This window comes from Dipodomys spectabilis, unplaced genomic scaffold (genome assembly GCF_019054845.1).
Source record: "Dipodomys spectabilis isolate Male_0828 unplaced genomic scaffold, ASM1905484v1 ptg000078l, whole genome shotgun sequence".
NCBI lineage: Eukaryota > Metazoa > Chordata > Mammalia > Rodentia > Heteromyidae > Dipodomys > Dipodomys spectabilis.
The window spans coordinates 1841864-1850734 of record NW_024870755.1 but is presented as its reverse complement, the minus strand read 5'-3'; the positions used below and the strand labels follow the sequence as shown (position 1 = coordinate 1850734).

General features: G+C 33.5%; 1 pseudogene; it reads right to left on the bottom strand.

Moving 5' to 3' along the window:
* Positions 1 to 7730: 7730 nt before the first annotated feature.
* On the bottom strand, positions 7731 to 7830 carry LOC122110478 (annotated as a pseudogene).
* Positions 7831 to 8871: the final 1041 nt, after the last annotated feature.

Below are 8871 nucleotides of genomic sequence, written 5' to 3'. Positions count from 1 at the left end.
TTATCTAGATGTTTGATAGTCACTCATATTTTGCACCTTGTGAAAACACATCGTCCCAGAGATTATATATAGAAAAATGTCTTTAGAGAATGCTTGAAGCCACTAAAATTAATTTAGGAATGAGTTAAAATTTAGATAACACTACAGCATAATATACCTGAATGATAACGACTTGAGAGCTGTACTACAGAGGAGAGTGAGAGGGGACAGAATGATGGACCATATAGGAGCTGTATGCCATTAGTATTTTGTTTCAAAAGACAGAAAGACGACAGAGAAGAGAAGCAGGAAAATAATCAACTGTCCTGAAACAAGTTTCAGGACAGCCCACACCTAATAGTGTGGGCTGAGAGTCAGAGAAGATTGGAAAAATAAAATAGAAAATAAAGCATTGTATAGACCTCTTACAATGTAAAGAAATTGTAATAGGAATATGATAATTATTTTCCAAAGAAATAAGAGAAAGAATAAGTAAGTCTAATGGCAAAATGAAGAGAGAAAAGAAGCAAAGTAAAACCTTTATCAATAACAAACACAAGGGTTTGAAAGTGGCAAGGCAGTAGAAATATTCTAAATAGCAGTAAAATTTGCTAACGTGGATAGAATACGGATCACATTTTATCATATATAATTTTGAAAAATCACTTGTAATGAAAATTTAAAAGTCATAATTTAAAACACTACATTACAACTAGACAGTATAGTGCAGTGGAAAAACTTTGGCCTAGCATATGTGAAACCATGGATCTGACCCCCCCCAACATTACAGAGTACACACAAAGCACACACACATACACACACACACACCACGTACACACACACACCACGTACACACATTTAGAATATTGATATTATTATATTAAACCGAGGAATTTATCACAAATACTAAAAGAAGGTTAATATATGAAATAATAATATTGCTCATACTATTTAAAAGTTTAGGAGAAATAAAAGACAATACACTTGGATTCTTATAGAATAAGTAAATTGAAAATTAAGAAATAGAACACATGAGAACCTTTGCAAACATGTTTTAAATAATAAACATTTTGAAACATGTATCGTTTTATTTTGACAAAAGATTGAGGTTACTGGTGTTTTAACTCAAGATTTAGAATAAGATATCCATATCTTGCTATTGATGGCTATATCTCTAATCATTTCACTATGGATATTTTTAGAATAAGGTCTCATAGTTTCCCAGGCTCTCCTGAATTACAAACCTATTTGCAGTTCCTCCTATAGCTAGAAAATGAAGCCACAAATCACCATGCCCAGCTCAAACTTTTTTAATTCAAGTAGAAGAAAGTAAATTTTCAAAAAGTGACCACATAATGAAGCCTTTCTTAATAAAGTATGTGTTTCTTGAAAATACAGTTAGTATTTGTTACCTGGAAAAATATGTTTAGAACTATAAGAAAATAAATGTATTTAAATTCACTAACCATATAAAATTAAGAAAATAATTTTATCTATTCACATGTTAAATATTTTAAAAGCAAAATATATGTGTCTGATTAATTTACATGTGTGAAAATCATGCAATTAAATTAACTAATCCTACAGCTCTGAAAAAAGAATTACCCTAATGAAACAAAAGAAAATAAGTAATTAAGTTCAAAATTTGAAATTTAGAAAATAAAATGAAGTGTACTCTTTAGGTGACAAGTAAATGTAAACCTACTGTATATCAATTTTATAATAAAAATGCATGAACAAAGAAAGAAAAAGTACCCATTTATCAATAGCAATTGCAAAAGCATCAGTAGTTGTATGAGTGTACAAAAAAATCGATGGAGGAGATAACAATGTTCCTTCCATAAGGAATGTACTCATTATCTTTCTTATGAAAATGTAATCCCTAAGTAAATTACCTTTACAATAAAATTAAATTGAAATTAAAAATAAACCAAAGAATATACCAATTACGAATTCTTAGATGGAATGCTCTTCCTCCATCAGAAAAAATGACATTGCCCCATTTTTTAGGAAATGGAAACACTTGAAAAAATTATATTGACTTAATTAAACCAGGCCCAAAGAAACATAGGTTCCACGGTTTCCCTTATTTGCAATAACTAGTATTTGTCTGAGTCAAGTAGGAAAGGTCAGGTAAGTTCATGTTAGGTGAAATGAACCTCAAGATAAGTATTCAAATTTTTTTTCTTTCATGCGATTATTTCCAACATATTTATGACATTATTTCTTTGTTGTTTTATATGTCCCTCCCCCACGGTATAACCCCTGCTTTCACTGTATTTGCTGTTGGTATAATTTTTGGAGGGGAAGGGAAAAAAAATAATTTAAATAGGGATACAGGTGGGCCCACTGCAACAATGAGATGTACAAGAGGTTATGTCGAAAAACAAACTTTACAACTTTGGCTGTGGAGGGGCGGAGGATTGGGTTGGGGGGGAGAGGAGGGGATGGGGACGGGTGGGAAGTGGAAACAAAGGAGGAGGCAACAATGCTTGATAAGAAATGTACTCATTGTATTGCCCATGTAATTGTAACCCCTCTGTACAATATTTTAACAATAACAAAAATACTTAGAACCCATTGGTTAAAAACTTAGTAAAGAACTACCCCAAGTACACAAGGAATATATTTTGATGATACAATTTAAATACTTAAACTTCAACAGAGAAGCAAAAAGTTTAAAAACTGTTACACAGTAAAGTAATAAATCAGTATATATTACTATAATAATCAGTAGACGAATTTTTAGTGGTAGTCAAATATGTAAGAAATGAGGCAATTTGCCATTCGTTTGCACTTAAGAAGTGAGGAAGAATTTTCTAGGTCCTTTTAAATATATTATAATTTTAACGAAGAAACTATTCTGCCATATCATATGATAATCAGATAAAGATTATATTAGAGCAAAGAACAGATTCTACTATGTTTTTGGATGTTAAGGTATATACTTATTTTGGTGGGGATTTCAACTTGGTGTATTGTTCTTGCTAGGCAGGCATCATATCAGTTGTTAATTTTAGGGTAGGGGTTCCCTTTCCACAAGAACATGCACCTGATCTGTCCTTTTAGCCTTCCCATCATCAAAGGCATCAGAGTTGCACTATCTACCATGGCTGGCCTTGATCCTGCAGTCCTTCCAATTTTAGTCTCTAGATAGTGCAAGATGGTGGAAATAATCCAATGCACCCAGTTATAGATTAAGGAAGTCCACTAAAATGTGGCCTGGGTTCTGTTCTCAAGCCTCCTAAGTAGTTAAGAGTACAGTTGGGAGCGCTGGTACCAAGCAGTAAATATTTTTAAACAATTAGACATATATGATTTAGACTTGTGATTACCTCAGGAAAAGTATAAAACAGCAGTGAAGCATAGAGTACAGGCAGCATTTTAACAAGCTACTCAGAGACTGAATCAGCTTAGCTAGCTACTCGGGAGGCTGAGATCTGAAGACTACTGTTCAAAGCCAGTCCAATCATGACAATACATGTGATTATCTCCAAAAAACCGTAAGTGGAGTAGTGGCTTAAATGGTAAACCACTCTCCTTGACCAGAAGCTTTGGGATACTGTCTAGGCACTCTCAAGCCTCAGCAATGAATAATGCATGCATGAGCAATGCACATGCGTGTGTGTGTACACGCACATGTGTGCATGCACACACACACAGAAATGATTATTTCAATGCAGAGTTCTTTATTTTTTTACCGTGCTGTACTTTATTTCCCTGTATTAGTTCACCAATCAACAAAGTCAGCTAAGCACCTATTTACATACAACTCATCATGTTTCTCTAAAGTCTACTCTCTTTTTGGAAGCCTGCTTTTATTTGACATAAAAGTAAATTATTCAGGAGGTCAAGTAATCTCCCTCAACTCTGTAGTGTTACCTGATTTTTTAGGCTCTCCCTAGCAATATGATTCTGTGAAATCCTGCATCAAGCAGCATATTTCATTCACGAGAAGGGAAGCCTCTGTCAAACAATTAGTAATAGGTTTTTCTCCTCCTGGCAAGCATCTGAGTTTTATTATATTTGTATAATTCATGATAAGTCTGTGAATGCCAAAGACTGCTGTGAAAATAAAAAGACCCTTCTCAGTGATAAGCATTTGTGTACCATTCCTAGATATGAAGATGTTTAAATATTACTGAAATTGGTTTGGAATAAATAAAGTTCAGCTTGACTATCTTCAGAAAGAAGAATTGGTTTCTCAGAACTTTAGGTAAGAACTTGAGTGAAAGAAACCAAATGAAAAATGAGGAACCACTGAATACATATATTCAAATGAAACAAACGAACCCAAAGAAAACACAAATTAAATCAGTACTCAAGAACCTGCAGGAAATGCAAAGATTTATTTAAAAAATCATCTATGGTAAGCTTATGAAAAACCTGACTATGTGGGAGTCTACTGTTGTGAGGATAGTGGTTAAAGCCCAGACTGCACATAAAGATCTGTACACAAAGCCAGACACCTGTTAATCTAAATTCCAGGAAGAATAACATCAAGTGGACTGAGCCCATGATCATACACAAGTAGGAAGCCAGATTCTATCTGAAAATTAATCTGGATAATTTAGGGCTGGGGGCATGACAAACTGGTAAGAACACCCATTTAGGAGACACAAGACACTAAATTCAAACTTTAATATTATGGATGTTAAAGAAAAAAGCTATGACTTAAAAGAATTGGAATAAATGTAAGATTTGAGTATTTGTGGGGAGAAAAATCCATTAGAGAGATAGAGTGAACCCATGTTTCAATGCTTTCTACTTAAGTGATAATGTTATGTGGTACTCCAGAGATAACAGAGTTACCTTGCAAAAATAACTGAGCATGGATGTGCATTTGGGTGATGAAAATACTCTATTTACACAGGTATTATTTAAATAGTTTTTATCGGTAGATTGTAGTTTTTGAAATAAGAGCCTGGGTGATATCTCTGAGCATTTTCTCCACATGTGACCACTTAATTTATTTTTAATTGATTAATTAATTAATTAGTTTGATGCTAATACTAGAGCTTGAAGTCAGGGCCTGGCTCTGTCTCAGAATTTGTCATTTTTTTGTTTTAGTTTTCTCAAGGCTAGCATTTCACTGCTTGTACCATAGCTCCATTTCTAGCTCCATAGCTCCATTTCTAGCTTTTGCTGGTTACTTTCAAATCAAGATCTAATGGACTTTTTTTTCTTGGTCTGGTTTCAAACCACAATTCTCAGATTTCTTCTTTCTGATTAGCTAGGATTAAAGCCATGATCCACCAGTGTGGCTCCTACTTTTTCCTCTATACTTATTTAATGCACATATTTAGATAATAATGTAAAACTGAGAGTATAGAAGAAAGATGTACAGTCATGATATTGTCCTGTCACAAATTCAAGTTAGTAAAGTAAATTTCTTCCTAAGACCATACAAAAAAATACCATAATATAGTGTAAGAGAACTCAGTATTGAACAGACGAGCTTTAAGAGCTTTCTAATAGATCCATTATTTATTGTTACTCAACATTAGGAAAAATGTATAATGCAGTAAGTAAAATGGAAGTCCTTTGGAAGACTACTTAAATTCCTTGTTTTTTTTAAAGACACTTGTTTTCATCTAAAAAAAATAGGCCTGCTATTGTCTTCGTGTGATTTTGATGATTGAATATGCTTAATGAAAAGTCAAACTGTATTAGTAGTCCTTTGTTATCAATTCTGACTTTTTCTGTTTGGAGAATATAATGATCAAAGCAATAGTTCAGAATCAGCAAGCAAGAGGTCAGAATCATGCTTCCAGTGCAAGTGGGTCACCAGTAAGTAATCCTCAATACCAGTTTCCACAAAGTTTCCTCACAGATACAATCAGCCTGCCTTTTCTAGCTGCTTTCCTAGCCTGTACCTATTCCTTCATTGTACAGGAAAAGTGTGATTCAACTGATTTCAGTCAGATCTGTTACTAGTGCTATCAAGGATTTAAATTCTTATGTAGGCTATTAAAAAGGTATTTACTAATTTCAAATAAATACATAAATTCTCTTTCCAACTTTCTTTAAAAAAAAATTCTGCTTGTTCTATAAATTGATCAGAGGCATGGATTTTGTGGATAGTTCATCTCTGTCTTTCATGGCTCTCATAGATAATATGATTGCTCCATAATTATCCTAATTTATATTGTTTTATATTTTGGGTTGCATCATTTCACTTTCTGCACTGCCATTTCCCAAATCATTTATATAGGAGGCATTATTTCACATTTTCTCATTCCTAGAATAAGTTGCACATGAGGACACCACTGGTCCTCATTTTCAGTCTGTACCTTTGAATATGGAGGAACATCTTTCCTCTGCTCTCCATTTATTCCCTAATCTCCAGTTAGAATAATTTCGAATAGTAAAAATGGAAAAAGAAAATAAATCATGGTGAAAAAACATAAGCAGAGAATTCACCAGATATTTCTGACCAGTTCAACCAACATGAACTATTAGGGAAATACATGGACACCTCATTTCCACTGGCACTCAATGTATCTGGTTAGGCAATTCTAATGAAGATGAGGAACAAGATGAAAATGTGAGGAATGCAAGAAAAAAAATGGAGAAGGATCCAAGCAAATTTCTTCTTTGGGCTGCTGAAAATAACCAGCTTACTACAGTTGCAGAGAATACTTTCCAAAAAGGCTACTCATGTGAATACTAGGGATGACGATGAGTATACCCCTCTTCATCGGGAAGCCTACAGTGGACACTTAGACATTGTCCGTGAGTTGGTGGCTCAAGGGGCACATGCAATAACTGTAGATGGCTGGACACCCCTGCACAGTGCATATACGTGTAATAATACCAGAGTGGCTTCTTTCTTCTTCATGATGCAGATACCAACGCCCAAACTAAACGCTTTTTGACCCCCTTGCATCTTGCTGCTGGTAATTGAGATAGCAAAAATACACTGGAACTGTTGAACCAATATGTCAAACCAGGGCTGAAGAACCACTTGGAAGAAACTGCATTTGATATTACCAAAAAGATAAGTATGTATCACTACCTCTTTGAAGTTGTGGAAGGCTGTACAAATTGTTCTCCTAAATCCTAATGATTCGGTTAATTTTCTTAAATTTCAAAAATGTCATTAATTCCTTTTTGTCAACATATTTTCACAATCCAAATAACAACAATATCTTATAGTAACAATTCATGGATTCTGTGGAGTTCTTCAAAGTGAATTGTCTGCTTTTGATGTCAAAATGTATTCAAGAGTTTTTGTATACATCTATAATGATTTATGCAGAGTTTGTGATTTTGTTGATCGGAAATAATTTTAATTTATCTGTTGAAATGAGTAGTATAGAAACTAAAGATATTTCCGGTGTTTGTCTGAAAAAGTATATTTTAAAATATTCTATATTCTATGTTTGTATAGTGTCCATAATCTATTTTATTCTCTCCTAGATATAATACATTGAATTCTACATTGTTTTGTAACATATAGGTTCATTAATGTGTCCTTTCAGATTGCATTCCTTACAGAAACAGTTTAAGATTCCTTTTTTTTCACCTAGGTCCTTTTAGTATTATATTTCTTTGGGATAAAACAACAATGTTGTCTAATTTCAAAAGTTGTGTAAAGGTTATGCTATGTAAAGGCCTTTCTAAGGTGAAAATTTAATACACTGATGTCAAAGTAACTTTTAATTATATGAATTAGGTGTATTGTTACACTTGTAATTTTGTAATCAACTTTTTAATAGCTGTTTTTCATTTCTTGCATCTGAAGAATGAAAAATTTTCAATACTTCACAAATTTTCATATCATCCTTGTACAAGTGCCATGTTAATCTCTGTATTGTTGTAATTTTGGTATACAAGCTGCTGGAGAATGTAGTATCCTGTAAATTTTAGTAGTTAATGATGAAATATTTATACAGGCTTATATGCTTAGGTGCCTATTTGTAACAAGGAAACCTTATTGTTCCTAAAAATGCTATTAATCTTATTTCCCTAAAATTCTGTGAATAGTTAAAAAAAATATGTTGTTCAGTTCATTGCTCACATTTGCAATTTTTTTGTCAATGACTATTTTAAGTCTTTTTGACTTAGAATTTGATCAAACTTTCAAGTATTAATAGCTAAGTCCAAAGGAGACGGCTTTTTCAAGTACTTATTTATCCAACTGTGTTAGATCTGTGGAGCCAATGGATTCAAAGTAAGCCTTGTTTAAGAGCTACTTCTAAACATATGCAGCTGAGATTTTCCCAAATGAGGTCTTACTGGCACAAATGTCTACCTGACCCTTTACCCTTCTTCCATGTAGGAATAGACCAACCAGAATATCTTACTCTGACAGCATAGATTGTATTAGTGGAACAAATCTAATCTTAGTTACAAGGGATCATAGAGAGATGAACAGTTCAGCCAGAACTGTTCATACTAGAAGGCATTTTATCAAAATATGATTGTTTATGATACCTACCATTTCAAATGTAGCTAAAACCAAGAAAGTGAAAAATTGTTCATATTCGTGATTACCTAATGTCTTAGACTGTCTACCTTCCAAAAAGGCAGGAACTTACACTACTGCCATTTTATCACCAAATATTTTCATAGTTGAAAGAGAAGTCCATATATTTCTCTTCATTATTAGGCCTTAAATTGGTAATGTTTTTTTTATTATTTTTATTTTTATTTTTATTGTGAACAAAATGTACAGAGGGGTAACATTACATGGGCAAGATAATGAGTACATTTTTTATCAAGTATTGCAACCTCCTCCTTTGTTACCCTTCACATCCCTTCCCAGCCTCCCCCCCAACCCCCACCCAATCCTCCTCCCAACCAAAGTTGTAAAGCTCGTTTTCGACATGACAACTTGTACTTCTCATTGTTGCAACAGGTCCACCTGTATCCTTAAACGACTTGTTT